At 36.2% G+C, this 19546-nt stretch overlaps 1 non-coding gene across 1 annotated transcript; it reads left to right on the top strand.

The window, feature by feature from the left end:
- Nucleotides 1-19135: 19135 nt before the first annotated feature.
- Nucleotides 19136-19239, top strand: LOC144230143 (small nucleolar RNA U13). Its single transcript, XR_013334705.1, has one exon. It is a non-coding gene; the product is annotated as a small nucleolar RNA U13 (small nucleolar RNA).
- Nucleotides 19240-19546: the final 307 nt, after the last annotated feature.

Here is a 19546-nt window from a genome sequence, read left to right as displayed (position 1 = left end):
CTAGTTGTAGGCACTCAAGACTTTAATATTTTTCGGATGTCCTTGTTTTTGTCTCTATATTTCCTTATTCCTCAAATGAAGCCTGTACTTTGCAGTTCATTCAGCTATAATCCACTGCTGTTACACTGTTGATGTAATAAGGTGTGGGGGAGGGAAACATTTTCTAGTCTTAAGATTATATCTCAGTATTTTAGTGTACTTGTGTCCCAGGGCCTTGAAAAGTATTTTATTCTCCACCCAGCCATTTATGTGATACAAGAAAACTAGAAGGAGCTAGAAAGTGATAAATGCCCTCTCATTTAGGTGAGGTAAGACCTGATAAAGTCTTTTTCCCTGGATCCTAGACTTTTGCTATGGAGAACATTCTGTGTATACATAAAAGTGGCTACATTTCCTGTCTTTCTGCTAAAGCCACCAGGGGACTTTTTCTTGGTTCTTCACCAGGAAAATTTTGTGGGGTTCCTGGAGGTAAAATCTATGAAAATCCTGGGCACCCCTAACCTTATGATTCCCCTGGTAGCTTCCCACTCATGCTTATCTACCCTTCACTCCAGCAATTAATCAAAGTTACTATTTAAGTGTTCCTTTGACTTAAAGGAACTACTTTCACTTAAAGTTCCTACTACTTTTCCTCCAGATCTTACAAAGCAGATCTGGGCTGTGATTCTTTATATTTTTCTGGCTCTCCAGATTTCAGTATGACAGTTTCCTCTGTAAGCTCTTTGCATGTTAGATATGAAACTGGAAGCCTTTGATTATACCTTTCAAACAGAGGACTTATTTTTTCAAAGAGAGGACTGCATAAAATACAGGGACACCTCACCAAATTCAATCAGTAATTGATGTATTTAAAGACTTGACATCAATTCTGGTAAAGGGAGTTCTACCCCAGTTTATACTTATTCCTAAGTAGATCACTCCGAGAGGTTCCAAGAAAAATCTGAAATATTTGCAAGGCTCTTTCATCCTTGAAATCAAAATTGGAGGACCTTGAATTTCAATTTTGGTCAAACCGTTCCCATGAGTCTTCTGGAGTCTCTGTTCAATTTTTTATCCAGTCATCCCAACTTTTACTTAATTAGCAATATCTTCAACAGAGCCATAGCACTAAATGGTGGGTCTACTTCTCTTGGGTGTTTTTCTCTTCTGCATCTTTGCTGAACAGTTTCTTACCTCCAATGACAGACTCATTCACCAAACTATAAACAAGTTCCTCAGAACCTTCTTTTCAACTAGGCCTTGCCTTTCCTCAGCCTGCCTAAGCCAGTCTTAGCAAAGAATCTTTCTAAATCAATCCCATACTTTTGATATCTGATCACTTTTGACATCTGGTCAAACTCTTTATCCTGCACCTTTAAGTCCTGAGCTTGGCTTTAGCAAGAGTCCTATTGAAATGTTTAGCAAGAATCTCCTTACCTATAATGTCTTCTCTTAGTATTTTTTTTCCATTGACCCCCCTCAGTCTATTCTGTTGATTATAAATCCCCACTTGTCTTGTTTAGAATTGAGTTTGATCTCTCTTCCCTATTGCAATGCTCTTTTTTGTTTTTTAATGTTTTATTTATTTCTGAGAGAGAGAGAGAGAGAGAGAGAGAGAGAGAGAGCATGAGCAGGGGAGGGTCAGAGAGAGAGGGAGGTACAGAATCTGAAGGCAGATTCCACGCTCTGTCAGCACAGAGCCTGACGTGGGGCTCAAACCCACGAACCATGAGATCATGACCTGAGCCAAAGTTGGATGCTTAGCTGACTGAGACACCCAGGCGCCTCTCTATTGCAATGGTCTTGAAGAAAGTTTTCTTTACCTTTTTTAACAAGTATTAGAATAATTTTTCATAAACACTAATAGCTTTCCAATACTTTCAAATAATTTAATAATTAATTCTGTCCATATTTTTCAATTATTGAATGTGACAGGGTGAGTTCCAAATAACCTAGATAGTCATTTCTCAAGGTTGTTGGAGAATATACCAAGCACTAAACTATATGTTACATAAGATATCTGTATAATAGCCTTATAAGAATATCATACTTATTTTACAGATGAAGAAGTGGGAGATTAAAATGAATATGTAATTTTCTCATGGTTTCACAAGTATTAAAGAATGAGAGGCTAAATTTAATCCCAATTGGTCTGGTTGAAAAGATAAAACTTCACAGAGCTATTTACCACAGTCTACCTAAGCATCCTGACTTTATAAAATTAATAGTATAAGTTGAGGTTTATTTTAAACTTTATGTTTTATCATACTCTTCCATGAATAGCTTAGTTTTGGTGGATGTCTCCACATTATTTCTTTATAGACATTTTTTTCTGTAACAAAATTTTATGTAGACTTATGTGCCTAGTACGGATTCAAACCTTAAAATATTATTTTCAATTCTTATAATCACTTGGAAAAGATCTTGTCAGTATTTCAATTTAACCTGTGAGAAAATAGAGGTTTAAAGAGAGGTAAATAATATTCCAAAGATCACAATACTGTGTGGAGGAGTCAGACATTTTACCTTGAAATTCACATACCTAAACTCAGCATTATGTTATCTTCTTGATACGTAGTTCCCTCAGAATTTTAACTTGACAGACTAATGATATGGTCATATTTTCCCCATTTACAAATTCTGCCATTCATTTCAATCTCTATCCTAAATGGCTATCTATCTATCATCTATCTATAGATATATAGATATCTCCCTATTTATCCCTACATATATAGATGGATCTATATATATCTATAGATATAGATATATAACAAATTCTAAATTATTATAATTATGGTTCACCTCTTTATCAGTATAAATTAAAATGATTAAAATTTAGTTCACTACTTTGTACACACAGTACTCAAATCAGGTAAGAAGTTTTATTTCTGTACCCAAGACACCCTCCTCCCACCTTCAGCTTTAATCATCTCAGAATGATGTCAACGATACATGTTAGTTCCATTTGACAGCTGTCACCATCCTAGAAAATACCAACTTTTCCTTCAGTTACACTACTTAAAATATGCAGTACTTCACATTTACATTACAGTGTTTGTAATTCTGTCCCAATCTGAGATAGTCACCTCTTTTAGAGAATGTATAATGTTAGGGCACCTGGGTGTCTCAGTCGTTTAAGCATCTGACTTCAGCTCAGGTCATGATCTCACGGTTCATGGGTTTGAGCCCCGCATTGGGCTCTGTGCTGACAGCTACATCAGAGCCTAGAACCTGCTTCGGATTCTGTGTCTCCCTCTCTCTCTGACCCTCCCCTGCTCATGCTGTCTCTCTCTTAGAAATAAATAAAACTTAAAAAAAAAAATTAAAAGAGAATGTATAGAGTTATAAGCAAAAGCTTCTATCCATGGGTTTTGAAAAAAATAATAAAAATGAATGATGGTCTTTTATTTTCATAATTAAAATATATGTTTGGCAGTTACAGGATATACTTATCAATTTTCAGGCACTTCTAGAGATATTTTAAAATTGTTATTCATACATAGATAAAGCAATTTTCACATGTATATTAAAATGTTAATATTTATACAGTATTAATTTTACAGTACAAAATTATACCAGATAGAGATATTGCTTAGGTAGAAGTTACTTAATTATCTGTTTCCTTTCATTTTTGACATCTTGTAAAATTTCTGAAATGTTAACTAAACATTGAGAAGGATTTAACTGAAAACTTTCAGAGAAGAACTCACTTCTGAAGAGTATTGATAATGACGTATGAAAATGTTTATCTCTAAATGAATTGTCCCCTGGACAGTGTTGACTAGCATAGGTCGGACATACAGGCATGTTATAAAGTCAGGCATTCATAGTTGATATCTGCCCACATCAATTACTAAACACTGGGAACTTTACTAAGGAAAAAGGTGTCTTTAAAAAAAATAAAAAGATGTCCATGAATCAAACAATTTTAGGAAGAAGTAATGGAGCTATATACATGTATGTATGTGTATATATGCTAATAGTATACAAGTATACTATTCTCGGGGCCCCTGGGTGGCTCAGTCGGTTAAGCGTCCGACTTTCACTTAGGTCATGATCTCGCGGTTGGTGGGTTCGAGCCCCGCGTCGGGCTCTGTGCTGACTGCCAGCTCAGAGCCTGGAGCCTATTTCGGTGTCTGTGTCTCCCTCTCTCTCTGACACTCCCCTGCTCACGCTGTCTCTCTCTCTCCTAGAAATAAATAAAAACATTAAAAAAAAAAAGTATACTATTCTTTCAATTCAAGCTCCCATAATTTAGATAAAATTATTTAAAATATATTCTAAAATATCATGATCATGGAAGACAGATTTTTAATATCTTTAATAAAAAGGAAGAAGACATTTTTTCAATGTAAATGTATTTCAAATAGAAATATATTCATATGTTGAATAAAATGGTATAAAATTGTTCATTGTGAGACAAGGTATGATGTGACAACACATTGCAGATCAATCTTGATCACATAAAAGTTAGTTCTCAAAATCCTAAAAGACAGGGTATGTTCAGCACATCTTCAATATAAAGGCGAGAACATTTGAGGTATGGTAAAAAAATATAAAAAGAAACGGACGTTATTGAGACAGAAGCTTACCCCTAATTTGCACACTTTCACATGTATAGTTGTGTGGTATCATCACAACATCATCAGTTTCTTGGAGGAAAGAGCTATACATTTTAAAATGTTGTAAATCGACGGTGCCTGGGTTGCTCAGTCAGTTGAGCATCTGACTCTCTTGAGTTTGGAGCCTGCTTAGAATTCTCTCTCTGCCCCTCTCCCCTGCTCATGCTATCTCTTTCCCTCTCTCTCTCTCTCTCTCTCTAATTAGTTAATTGGTTTATAAATTTAAAAATAATAAAAAATAAAAATACAAAATACAAAAATAAAAATTATGATTAAAATAATACTTAAAACAACTTAAGCATTATTTTTCAGTAAATTTTGGTTAAACCAATTATTACATGAATGAGTGAATTAATGAAAACATAAACATGCAAATTCAATTATCTTTTACAGGAAAAAGTACTTGGAATATGGAAACCCCAGTCATTCTTTAAAATGAAGAAGTTCTGTTATTTCTCATTAAAAAAAACTACTGTTACCATTTTTCCATCTGCACCTTTTATTTTAAGATTATTGGATTTTATGTATATTTGTGTCATTTATAATTTATTTATTTTATAATTTCCACTGCCTTATTGAAGAAACTCCCTATTTTTTCATCTAATTTAAAATGTCATGTGTTCAACTCAAACCATTTTTTAAAACTCTGTTTCTTTCTTGAGATTTGTTCATTTTAAAAAAATCATATTTTAAGGAGTTTGTGGTATTGTTTAGTACTCAAGAACTATCTCCTTTTCAGTTTTACATTTTTATGACAGGCTCCTCTTTATTAATGCTCAAATTTCATTGAAAATGTGAATGAGACCTTAAAAAATTCTCTTCTACATTATTGTTTCAATGGGAGCCATTTGCTCCATGTGCTAGTATTTCTTGAATAAGTAGTGAGTTTCTCTTAATTCTTTAAATTTACAAATGAAGATGTGTCATAATGTTCTGCCCCAGTTTGTGCTGAGGACTCAAAGACTTCATTTTCTCTCCCCAGCTAACAGCTTCATCCCTTGGCTCCTTCTCTGCACTCCAAGGTCCTCTTAAAATAAAACTCCCATGAATTGTCCTGAATGATTCAGCTCTGTCTTCAGCTGAACATGTCTCTCCTTCAGCAGCAGACTCTGCCTGTGAAAGCTCCCTTCAAAATCCTTCATCCACCTCATCACACACAGGGAGGTTCTGAGTGAGAACAGAAAAAAAAAATGTTCTGCTAGTAAAACAAGTTTGGCAAATGCTCATCTAACATTTGAGATCCTTCTGGAAAGGAGGCACCATCCTCAGAGCTGGGGCCAGCACTGTGTGGGCGTGAAGGGGTTTTCAGAGGATTCTGGCTCTGTTGCACTCAGAACTTGCTGGCCCTGTGTTGTTCTGCAGGATATTGCCTCTGGGTTAGAGAGTGGGCCAAGTCTAAGAAGATCAAAATGCTTCCATTGGTATCCTTTCCCCAGCAAAAATCTTTTTTCCAAGAGGCAAAACATTAGGGATCTTGCAACATGAATTCAAAGCAAACAAAATTCAAGAAAACAAAGATGACAGTAGATAAAGGGTGACATTCTAGGGACTCCAGCTCTGAACTATTCTGAATTGGCTTTCTTTCTCCACATTGTTATTTCTCTCTATGATATGGGGGCTCACAAAGATCCCTCCTTCTTATCCTCTTTATCAGTGCTGTAGCTGACTGTGGTCTTATCATGTCCTGCCTTGAACACCCAGTCCCCCCAACAAAATTCTTACTGGTAGTAGCAGAGAATATCTTTAAACCAATATTCTGTCTTAATCATCATTTGCATAAGTTCTTCCACGAAGACCACCTTCAGTTACCTTGCCTAACTCACAAAACCATTAACATCATCTTTGTGTGAAATGACTATAAAATCAGTATTTAACTAATAACTTTCTCTGTACTTTTCTTTCAAAAAAATGAACGCTGAATAAATGAATAAATAAAACAGAAATTAAGGGCACTCACATTATAAAGGTAAATAGTATATTAGCCAGTTGGGACAGGTAGTATAAGCAGCAGTGATTTCTCATTTTTAGTCTATAAGAGAATGAGGATTGCAGTATGAAGGGGGAAAGAATTTATTACTGACATTTTAATTTATTTACTAAACAGAGGAAGCCTTTAAGTACAATAGATTAGAAAGCTATGGGACATATCCAAAATTTCATTCTGGACTGGGGGAAACACAGTCTACTTAAAGTGAAATTAAAAGGACAATTCAGAAAAATAAAGTAGTTTACATCCTACTGGGTCCAGATCATCAAATAGGCTCTAAAGACATTGTGATTTCTTCCTTCCTTCCTTCCTTCNAATAGTATATTAGCCAGTTGGGACAGGTAGTATAAGCAGCAGTGATTTCTCATTTTTAGTCTATAAGAGAATGAGGATTGCAGTATGAAGGGGGAAAGAATTTATTACTGACATTTTAATTTATTTACTGAACAGAGGAAGGCCTTTAAGTACAATAGATTAGAAAGCTAAGGGACATATCCAAAATTTCATTCTGGACTGGGGGAAACACAGTCTACTTAAAGTGAAATTAAAAGGACAATTCAGAAAAATAAAGTAGTTTACATCCTACTGGGTCCAGATCATCAAATAGGCTCTAAAGACATTGTGATTTCTTCCTTCCTTCCTTCCTTCCTTCCTTCCTCTCTCTTTCTCTTTTTCTTTTTCTTTCCTTTTCTTCCAATACTGGATAGTCTTACTCCTTACTGCTTATGCAGAGGGCCTCAAAAAATTGACCCTGATGAATACCTTTCACGCAGCATGCTCCATGCCCCAAGTCAGATCTGGAGGGTAAATCAAGTAGGACATTGCATTGTGTACTAGGTTTTTAGCATCCCCTAAGACAAGTATTTCCTTTTTTGTTCTTTCCAAGAGTCTCCCCAAGATGTCCCAAGATTTTTTTTAAAGGAAGCCTGGGGCACCTGGTTGGCTCAGTTGGTTAAGTGTCCAACTTCAGCTCAGGTCATGATCTCACGGATTGTGGGTTTAAGTCCCACGTCAGCTCTGTGCTGACAGCTTGGAGCCTGGAGCTTGTCTGAGATCTCCCTCTCTCTCTGCTCATCCCCCACTCACAATCTGTCTCAGTCTCTCTCTCAAAATAAATAAACATTAAATTTTTTTTAATTAAAATGAAGACGGGGCAGGGTAGAAATCTCATCTTTCTGCCATGATGTTCAAAGCACATGTATAGTTTGGAACCATCCTCCAGGTTACCTTGTCTGTAGTAAAGACATTGCTTTTAAACCAGTGTTTCTAATGTAACCCTTATGGCACAGAGTCTCAAAGATCAAATAGTGCACACTACTTGGGGTTCATCAAATATAGGCCATTTCCTATAATTATGGACACATCAACATTAGGTTTCATTTGGCTCAGTTTTACCCAAAATTAACTCTTAAATTCTGAAATCAATTTAGGCCTTTTTCCAGTCTAACATTGTAGCTTTTACTTTGCTATCATGTTTTGTTCAATTATGGCTTTTTCTTTTAGCTTTATGTATAACCCATTGAAAGTTTTCTTTATGTTCGTTCTGCACATTTCTTATTGATTTTTCAAGTTTTAATTTATTTTGTCCATGTTATAAATAGAATGATTTCCTTATTCTAGTTCTTACCTTTTTTCTCTTTAGGTAAAAAAGATAGTTCCTCCATAATATTCACTTTGGAAGAAAACACTTTGAATTTTATATTATATTGGGCTTCCAATTGTTTTCACTTTTCTTTGGGAATAAAACTTATGGGAAAAGATTTTTAAATATCAATATGTTTGTTTTATGCTCTAGTCCAAATCCATAATTTATGTAATCCTTGCAATGGAACCCTGTGAGCTTTTCTACTATCATCGCCATCTGTCCACTAATAAACATCAGATATCAACTGGGGAAACTAAATCAAACTTGGGGAATATTGAGCTATATCAAGAAGCACACTGAAGAGAGAGTTTCTCTAATTGCAGAAACCAGATAAAGTGTAGACTAAAGAAAAAAATAGGAGCAATGGAAAACAGACTAGAGGAAAAGGAATAGAAACTCTCCACAGCAGCATTCGGATGAAAGGTTTGGAAACCATAGTGTCATATGAGGAGTGAGGAAAAGCCCTGATGCATATCCAGCCTGAGGAGATGTTCAACATATTTTTTTCAATGAATAAGTGAATGATGTTCAGTATGAAGAGAATATATAGAGGGTATGAAAACTGCTTTCAAGAATTTAGAATCTTGTTTTGGGAAAGAAGAAGCAAAGTTCTTTGAATGACTCGAAGGTTGCTTTAAGATTGAAGAGAAAGAATTTAATGTGAAGAGCAATTTTTTTTTTCGTTTGGATTAAGAATAACTTTTGGAAAAGAAGAGATCTCTAGTAATGGAAATCATTCGTTCACCAAATGTGCCTGAGGTGATACAGGTGATGGGCAAGGTTTGGGTTTTTGATGGCAGCCATTTACTAATCATGAACTCATGAAGATGGAGAGAGTTGGGAGGAAAGGAGACAGGTACTGGATAACTAATTACACTGTAATTCCAATTCAAATAATTGTTATGAAGGAGAACTGCATAATGCTATGAATATATTACCTGAAGCATTTCAGCTAGTCTCAGGGATTTAGGATTCCCTGAGGAAGTGACATCAGGGTTGTGAGTTTAATGCTGAGAAACTCTAAATAAGGAGAGGGTCGGGGAGAGTGATATGTCCCCAGGTAGTGGAAAGAGTGTATAAAGGCTCCAGGGAAAAGAGAGGAGCCAGTTTGGGGAGCAAAGAGAGGATGAGTATGCCCAGAGTGAGTATGTCCAGAGAGGTGAGTGAGATAGAATGACTGGTCACTGACAGAAATTAGGGAAAATATGTTGAGTGGTGAGTACCAGGGAGCTAGGTGGACATTGCCACAGTGACGTCATACCGAGAAAGTCATCTTGCTGAACACCAAGGATGGATTTTCAGCCCATTTGCCTGACCAAGCTTGTGAGTTAGAATGAACTCTTCAATGTCCCAAGACCCTGTGTCACTCATAGTACTTGACCCTTTCTGCGTGAACACTATGAAATCCCCTAGAATAGATAGTGCAAGGCTCAATACTCTTGAAGGATGATTTTCCTGTAAAGTAAAATCTTCACAATTATATAGCCTGTACAAAGTTAGGTTTTCTTTATCATTTCTTATATATTATTTATTATTTCTTTATCTTTGCTAGTTGCAATGTCTTGCAGTTCCAGTAATTCTTGCACGATGTTAAATAATTATGTCGATATTGGGCATTTTATATTTTTCCCAGTTTTTAATGTGTCCAGTGTTTTTTTTATCAAATATTATGCTGGTATTTGTGTTAAAACACATTTTTTTCTAGTTGAACTAAAATGCATTTGAAGCTATAGCCTATCAAAACTTACTATATTTGAAAACAAAAACTCATGTTTAATTTTTGAAATGGTATTCCCACTGTGCTGCATGACTTCTCGAATCATGAGATTTACTTTTCTATTTTAAAAATAAAAAATACTCTGATGGAGCTGAGGATGGTAAAAACAGTGAGGTGGTGTGATGGATGGAGGCAGAGAGGCTGTGACACTTTTGTCAAATATCTACACATGTCCCTCTTGCAGTGTTATTGCTCTTTGTGAAAGGACACTTTAAAAATACATGCCAGAAGTACTCAAACTTTTTTAGACGATAAGAGCAATGTGATTCCCTAAGATTCATCACTATGGCTTGAACGGTCTGAAGCACACGATATGGACACGTGCCCATTAGGTGCTCTACCTTTCCTTTAGGGAATCCCACGCAGATCCTGTCCAGTCCTACCAGTCAAACCTCTCAAAACGCATCTCCTGTATGATCCTCTGATTCCCCTACTCCACCAGATTCAAACTGGTCCCAGTGAAAATGTGTTTGACTATGAAGAAAGATACCTTACCATCCAGGATAAGTGGAGGAAAAGGTAAGAAGTATTCGCCACTTAGTTTTTTCTGTCTTCCTTCCAAGACCTAAAGACTATCCTGCAGAAAGGCATGTAATCAAAACTACAGGCTTGGAGCTCTAGTTGAAAACTCCCCTAGAAGACACATGTCTTCTCAGAGGAATGTAAAAGTCACTGCCATGTGTTAGAGTGCCTTTGTCCATATCTTTGTCACAGAGATGTGATAAAATGACTTGGGCAGAGGTTTCTCCCAGCATATAACTTCCTCACCTGGAAACCCTACGGCTGTGGCATGATTTGAAAGCGAGGGAGACTTATAAATTATAAACCATTGTAATTAAATGTGAAATTGTCACTCATCAGGTTGCCATACCATTCATAAAAGCCTTCCCAGCCCATTGCACTGGATTTCTTAATTTGCTTCTTGTGAGGTAGTTAATTTTCTCTGTAATTGAAAGACTATCCATTGCAAATGATTTCTAGGAGCAAGTGAAAACTGGTCAGTGGGTGTTGAACTATTTTCCTTTATTAATTTACAGTGGTTTCTTCGTGTCCTCTGAATTTCTAACTTGATTCCAGAAAAGGTCAAGCATTTGAAAAGGGGCCTTGTAGTTGGCTGTAATCAGTCATCTTGCTGTCAGTTTTAAGGAAAGAAAAAAAAAGCCTGGAAGATCAGGTGGATGAAGAGAAAAATTAACCCGACATAACCTTAGGTTTATGACACTGAAAATCTAGTTAGGCAAGTTGTGGACTATGTATTGTAGTAAAATACCTTTGTGAATTATAAAGTAACCTAAATTCTCTCAATGGAAATGCTTTACTAGTGCCTAAAGCAAACTATTTTATATTTTCTCTTGTGGGAAAATGACTATGATTTGGTTTATAAGACACTTAACTCAGAGCAAGGACTATTTTGATGATACTTTCCAAGGACATTGACAACAATGATTACTTCATTTAATATTGGACATCAGTCTTTCCAAAAAAAAAATCAACAAATAATCGAATCACTAGGAGTTAAGTTTCCCAGTCCTTCAAATAATAGCCTGTCTCTTAATCTAATGACTTCTTATACTGTTACCTTAAATTTGCATAGGATTTCTCTAAGGAGCACAAAGTGATTTCCAGACCATATCTCATTAATTCTTCTAAAAGCACTGCCAAGGGAGAAGGCCAAGAGAAATTAGAAAAGACTTGTTTCTATTTGAAAAACAATATATCCTTCATCCATATTTAGAATCTCTGCATGTGTGACCACAGCTACTAGTGTTAAGCAGCCAGATTCTTTCCATATTCTTGAAGCTTGCTTTATATAACAACAATTTAAAATTTTAAAAAATCCTTTCTTATCTGGTCTGTGAAGTACCAAAAAATGGAAAGTAGCCTTGCTATATTGAGTAAATTAAAGAACATTTGACATAGTCTTGAAGGGCTTATTCAAACTGGTATACGAGAGGACAAACTGCAATGAAACAAGCTGATAATCTTTATTGCACGCCCAGGGGTGGCCGAGTTCCAGGTGACTTTTCCGTGTTGCAAACACAGGAAAGGCTTCAGTTGGCTTATTAAGGGACAAGTGGAGGGAGCATCTGGACAGGTTCTGAAGTCCTTAGTGTGCAAATGCAGTGCACGCTATCAAGGGCAATCTTTCCCAACATGCTGAAAAGGAATGAAACGTAAGCAGGAGTTTTCCATGCATTAAATGTCAAGACGTGTTTATGGGGAAGAGACAGAGGTTTGAGGACAGACTCCTGCTAGTGCACCGTGTACTTCTCACCAATGCTATAAACAATACAATAGAGGGAAACCTGAATACAGTCCAAGAGCCATCAAAGTGCCAGAATGTTGTGGGCCCTCCTCTGGCTTCCATGCAGGTGTAGAAGGACACTCGGGCTGAGTCATGCAGAAGGGGATAGCCAGTCCTCACCGGTAGTGATGGGGATGATTCTAGACCCCAGGACCACAACTGAATTTGGAGGATCAAGCGTTGGAAATCAGCAGAACACGATAAGCAAGAACGAGGCCAAGGATACTGACAGATCCAAATCCTTCTGAAATTCCTTTGATAATTGATTAGATGGGACTCAGGCACTGGTAACAGGCAGCTGAAATACACAGGAAACAGGGTGAAAGAGCAGCAGCAAGGACCCCTGCAAGCACCCCCACTGTTCGTTTTCCTGGCAGGTCCAGAAAGGTAAAGGCTGAGTCCAGGAGAATGAATCACTGCTAGAAGCCGCTGTGCTGGGCGCTGGCAATGGCCACCACCATGGCAGTGAGAGGGAGTGGGGAGGGACAGCTGCATCTGGAGAAGGGATTGTTCACAAGGGAGAGCCATTCCTCATTGAAAAGACAGCTGGCAAACTCTGGAACCCAGGAGTGTCTCAGGTCTTCCCACCCCGGGACAGATGCTCAGCAGTATAGGACTGGCATCCAACTTAGCAGCTTCACCAAAACCAAAGAGAAACCATGCAGAAAACAAATTTCCTCTGTCAGGATCACCCATGGGCCAGTGCCCTCAAGGAAACACAAATTAAAACAATAACTCAAATGTCACAGATGTGGAAAGAGTATAGAATTGGAAATTAGACGGCCTTTCTTAAACACACACACACACACACACACACACACACACACACAAAACTCCAAGCTTTTCACATGTATAACTTTTTTTTAATCTTCAACATCCTATGAAATGGATCAAAGAAGTTTTTACCACCATGTTAGATGAAGAGAGCATCACAGAGAAATTAATTAAACTGCCAAGGTCATTCAATCCCCTATTAGAAATCCAGTCTCTTGGTATATGAAAAGGAGGGAAATGCATGCTTTCTTTTTTTTCACACAGACATTTAATTTATTCAAAAGATCAAATGATACCACATATTGTGATATCGGCTCCATGCTTACTCCTTTTTATAAGCATCCTAAGCCTCCTTGCAACCAGGTTAGGAAGTTCATACTCCTCCATCACTATAATTTGTAAATTATTGTAAAAATTTATATTCACATTTATTTTAGCCTTCTAATTAATGTGGCTGTGATGGAACTCATCTTAACCTCATTTCCCTAACTTCAAATCTTGCCTCCACCATGGCCGATGCTTTCAAAGATGAATGAGAACAAGTCCTTCTCTTTAGGAATTCATTATCTAGTGGGGAAAAGAGATAAGAACTATAAGAGCAAAAAGTGCTAAAATATGCCTAGATGCAGTGTAGTATAGAAAAATGACCAATTTAATTCTGAATATTTTGTAATGTTTATATACTTTTCAGCACTTGTGTATTATAGCCTATAAATTATTTTTAATCTTATTTTATATTCAAAACAACTGTTAAAGAAGTTCCATATGAAAAGTAAAGTGAGACTCACAGATGTTAAATGAATAACTAATATGCTGAGTAAGAAGCAGACACAGGGCACAGATCTCAGGCTTCTGGCTTTAGATCCTCTGCCCTTCCTTTCCACTATTTAGATGTTTGAACCTAATACAGAAAGAGGGAAACACAGGATTGAAGAGAATGATGGGAGAGAGAATGTGTGATCAAAGCTTCTGTAGAATAAAGAAAGGAGAAAAAGGAATAGTCTTAATTTCTTCCTCTCTATAAAGGAATCAATAAACCCTAACATGAGGGCATTTATAAAGATTGTGTGATATAGGGGCGACCTGCAGAGCCCTCAGAACGACCTCGTACAAGGAACAGCTACCATTGTTGGGGTATAGGACAGACAGGCTGGAGAGCTGAGCCTGGAAAATTAGCTTACTACATACTGATGCCATGATCAGTATTGTGACTTAATCTAACATCGTATTTTGGTCAATCCCCTATGCCTGAAATGCTTCCCATTTTCACATGACTCTTCTTTTGAAATCCACTGGTACTTTAACTGTACTTCTCTTAGTAAATCAATTGAATTACATTTTAAAAAATAGTTGTAAGTCCAATTTCTCACCTTACCCTAATGATGAGGTTAGCAAGAGTACTTTAATACTCTTTACCTGCCTAAACAACTAATACAGTGTTTAAAATGGAAAATGCTCAAATATTTTCATTATTTTAGTAAGCACATTAAGGCTTATTATGAAACATGAAGCATAATCCTTTCTAGGCCCATATATATAACCCCGGTGCCTATTTGCTGTACTCAATATATATTTAGATGAATGAAAGTACAATACCTATTTGCTGATGGATTAATGAGTTGAAGTTCCTGAAACTCATATTTGACAGGAAATACCTTATTTTGCATTCTGTGGTAGGAGATATATTTGGAAGGTTTTGATGTACTTCTAAAACAAAGTAATTTGTGTAAAACAGATTTGCAATGAATGGCCCATATATTTAACATGTGTATAAAGCAGGGTTTTTTCAAGTCGGCTGAACTCATTAGGGTGTAGTTAATAAATAGTATTGTTTTTTTCTCTCTCTTACAAATGTCTTCTAACATGATTTATTAGATCTCCTTTTCTTGCTGCAGATATAACTTGGGCTGATTCCACAGACTGTTAGTAATTTTCATCTCTTGGAAGAGTCTTTGAACTGTTTCATTTTCGGGGTGTTGGAAGTTCAGTCCAATCTAAATAAAAATTTTAATCTCACAACCACATTTAAAAAATTTCTTGCCCTTCACATCTGAAATGATTAGTGGCTCAATAGACAGCTGAATAGAAGGTATTTTTGGTCTGTATTTCATTCTTCATCTCTCCTTCGTTCTTCTTAGGGTCAGATAAAGGGGCAGAGAGATTAGAGGGGGATAAGTTACAGGCTTGTTTACTTAGCTGGTGAGTATTTCTATACTATAAAACATCTTCTGTCGTGGAAAGTGCTCTAGCAGGTTCTTTAGGACCTAGGAGGTAGAGGAAGGTGTTGTTCATTGTACAGTTAGCTACCTGTTGCAGGGGACTCTTTCTGGTTACTTCCAGGCCTTTCCCAGAGCCGCTGACTCTTCCTTCCTCGTTCCCTTCATCCAGGCAAGTAGGTGGCTTACACATACTTTCAGGTGACTCACAACTGTACATTTTGTTTTTTTTAGCTTATCATCCCTCATTCACCCTTGTCTAGACAAATAGTAAAAGGATACATAGAATCTTTCCCTTCACTGCCCTCTTTCTTCCTGCTTTGCTTACTGCCTGCCTCAGTCTACCCCTTGTCACATGTCAAGTTTTCTCAAGAAATTTTTTTAATATCTTTCTATTAACAGTGTAATGCAGATGGGAATGATACTTTCTTCTGTTTGTATGCCTTTCCCCATCCTCTAAGAGATTCTCTTGTACCCACCTACCCCACCCCCTGCTCCACCACCAAAGTGGTCAGCTGAAATGGTAGAAAACTACTCACGCAAATTCCTAGTAAAGAATCCTCTTATTAATAAGCCTCTAACATCCTGTTTTATGAGGTGGAGATGGTCAGTGCTTAATATAATGCCTTGATATGTCTACCATCCACTTTAGAATATGCACACATCTATCCTTCATTTTCTCAGCTTCTGGCCTAAGTCAGAGACAATGAAGGAAGTACTGAATTAAAGTTAAAACCATCAGTTTGATTGATAGATAAAAGAGATAAACAGATAGATAGATAGATAGATAGATAGGTAGATAGATGATAGATAGACAGATAATAGAGAGATTCAGAAAAACAGATAGGTGATTGACAGATCCAATGAGAGATAGATAGATAGATAGATAGATAGATAGATAGATAGATAGATAATGACATATAAATAGATACATCATTGAAAACAGATTGTTACCCTATACCTTTCTTGTGATTTCACTTGTACACAAAGTAAAAAGGTTAATAATAAGTGAAGGAACAGAGAGATTATAGCCTTTCCTGTAATAGCATGAAATTTTGTGGATTGTGAAGTTTTGACTGAGTCTTCTTGGGGTTTGAAGAATTAATGACAGTTGACTTGATACCAGGCCATGACCTCAGATGCTAACTTGGATATGAACAGACACATCTCCAATATGACCAAGAAGTGGAGCTCTTCTCCCCACTTCCTCTAATATTTTTAAAACACTATATTTGATACTATACTGTAATGTTGATAACATGAAGTGAATAAAATATATCCCTGGGTGGTCATCTCAGTCCAAGTGAAATCATCTTTTTTCAGTTGGAAAAAGAATGGATGGCCAGAAAAACTTACTAGCTATAAAATTGCCAAACTTCAAAGTTTACAAAATAAAAGCAGTTCAAAACGATACTGTATTTTCACTAAAAGAATATGATTGTCATGATGTTTTTCTCCATTCCATACTTATTCTTATAAAATAATATCTTTTTAAAGTATAATTTCCATGATTTTTCATCATTCCACTTTATAAATCTATTATAATTTGTTCAAGCCATCCAAAATTGTTAAGTATCTACATTGTCTTTTAGTTGTACATTATTATAAAAGCTGTCTTAATAAACATCTATATAAAACTTTCAAAAACTATAATAATTTTCTTAGCATAATTTTTAGAAATAGAATTGATCAGTAAATATGTGTGCCTATTATAAGGATTTTGATACTGGTCTCCACGGGCTTTGACGCGGTGGCAGCCTACGCGGCGCTGAGGGTGTTCAGGGGGAACGTCCAGCTGGCGGCTCAGACCCTTGCCCAAAACCTCCCTCTCCACCTGCAGCTCACAGCCGAAGACTCCTCGCGGACACTGTCTATGTCCCCTTCCGATTCAGCTGGTGCCTCTAGTGCCTCAACAGATGAAGATATGGAGACAGAGGCTGTCAATGAGATACTGGAAGACATTCCAGAACACGAAGATTATCTCAGCTCTGGAAGATGAAGAAATTATTATTGCAGAGTACTCATCCTATGTAGAAAATATAAAGTCGGTAACAAAAGTGGAATAATGGGTAGAAATAAGTACTGAGTTTCTGCTTATAAATTCTATCATTATGAAAAGTCAAAAAAGAAAACTACTCTCACAAATTCCTAGTAAAGAACCCTCTTATTTAATAAGCCTCTAACATCCTGTTTTATGAAGTGGGAATGGGCAGTGCTTAATATAATGCCGTGATATGTCTACGACCCACTTTAGAATATGCATAATCTACCCAATTACACGGTAGAAATATACCAGTTTACCACTAATTATAAGTGTAAGAGAGTGACATTTCCTCATACTCTTTCCATTTAATACTTTTAATCTCCAACTAATATCTTTCCATTTAATACTTTCAATCTCCAACTAATATATGAAAAATGGTACTGCATTTGTTCGATTCTCTTAAGATGAAATATGTGTTTCATATTGTTTACTATTTGTATTTGAAAATAAGTATGTCAATATATCTTGCCCACTGGAATATTCATGCTTTTTATTTCTTTGTATTACTATATAAAATCACATTGTTTTATTTCTCATAACATCGTTGTTTGACATCTTATATTCACTTTTGGTATGCTTTGATACAGCAATTTTTATGTAACAAATTTCATCAAGCAGTCAGTTGATGATTTCTGCCTGTGCTAAGTATCAGTCGGTTTATCTTAGGGTAGGTAGACAAGGACTGTGTATGAAAAAACATGAGAAAGACAGAGCAGCATGTGGAATAAAGTGTATATAAAATGTTTGAGAACAGAAATTCATTATCCCCCTGCTTAGAGATCTCAAAATCTTCCTTATTGAAATCTCATTTCGGAGGAGGCCCAAATACTGCAGTATCTGTTTAAAATTAAACAATATCCTAAGTGTTACTAATGGGTTATGATTTCACCTAAGATAAACATATTAAATGATTTAATTATAATTTGTTTTAGTTTGGTGGTAAAAGTAGTTATTCTTTTGACTTTATTTTATACTCTTAACAGACCATTTTCAAGGGGAGAGATTATGAGAAATTATATTTTCATTATAAATGCATGGATGCTTTTATTTTTATTTTTAAATAGGCATATCGAGTCTTATAATAAAAAATGAGATATTTTACTTTAAGTTAAAAAGAAATAGGCTTTCACTTTTAAAAACTTTGAGATGTGCCAATAAGATTTCATTAGCAGGAAAAACTGACAATGTAGTATATGATATTTCTTAGGTTTAATGTGCATAAGAATCACCTGGGAACTTGCTAAACTACAGATATATTGAGGTGGGCCCTGAGATTGTGCATTTCTAACAAGCTTCGAACAAGCTTGCAAGTGATGCTGATAACATATGGATGTGTAGATCACGGTTTCTGTAGCAAGCATACAGAGAGAACTATTCATTTCAGCAGCAGATAGAATTGACCTGTTTCATTGGAATTTGTTTTGTGTGGGAGTTTTGTTATGCTCTGTTTATTGTTTTTTAATCTGCCAAGCTCTGACAATTAAATGAGATGGTGACTATAAAATTCTTAGCTGAGTGCCTGTCAGTGTTAAGAATCATGTAGCCTCTGGGGCCCCAGGGTGGCTCAGTTGGTAAAGTATCCAGCTTCGGCTCAGGACATGATCTCTCAGGTCATGGGTTTGAGCCCTGCATCAGGCTCTGTGCTGACAGCCAGCTCAGAGCGTGGAGCCTGCTTCAGATTCTGTGTCTCCCTCTCTGTCTGACCCTCCCCTGTTCACAGTATCTCTTTCGCCCTCAGAAATAAATAAAACATTTTTTAAAAATTTTTAAAAATAAACTAAATTAGATCCTTTTGTAGTTCATAAGCGTGATGATTGGGTGTTCACGCCACAGTGTGACATGTGCCACCCTTAAACCCTGTTACGACGCAGACACATTACCCATCTGACCTAAAAAAAAAATTAAAAAAATAAATAAACTAAATTAAATAAAAAAGAATCATGTAGCCTTTGATATTAAAATTAATGTGTTCTGTCCAACAACAAAAACTTTATTTCTCAATAATAATTAGAAGAGATAAACAACTAGTTAAAATGAGGTGATTTAACTATTTACTCATCTACCATACAACTTTTGAAAACAAATAAAGGCAATAAAATCTTCCATAAAATTAGGATATTGATATTTTAACTCTTTACCTTCCCTTTCTTTCATGATTTCTCTGGGTCCTGAGACTTTTGAATAGTAATAATGTTCT

This window comes from Crocuta crocuta, unplaced genomic scaffold (genome assembly GCF_008692635.1).
Source record: "Crocuta crocuta isolate KB4526 unplaced genomic scaffold, BGI_CrCroc_1.0 scaffold83, whole genome shotgun sequence".
NCBI classification, from domain to species: domain Eukaryota; kingdom Metazoa; phylum Chordata; class Mammalia; order Carnivora; family Hyaenidae; genus Crocuta; species Crocuta crocuta.
Note: the sequence above shows the minus strand (reverse complement) of the source record. Positions and strands in the feature narration are given on the sequence as shown.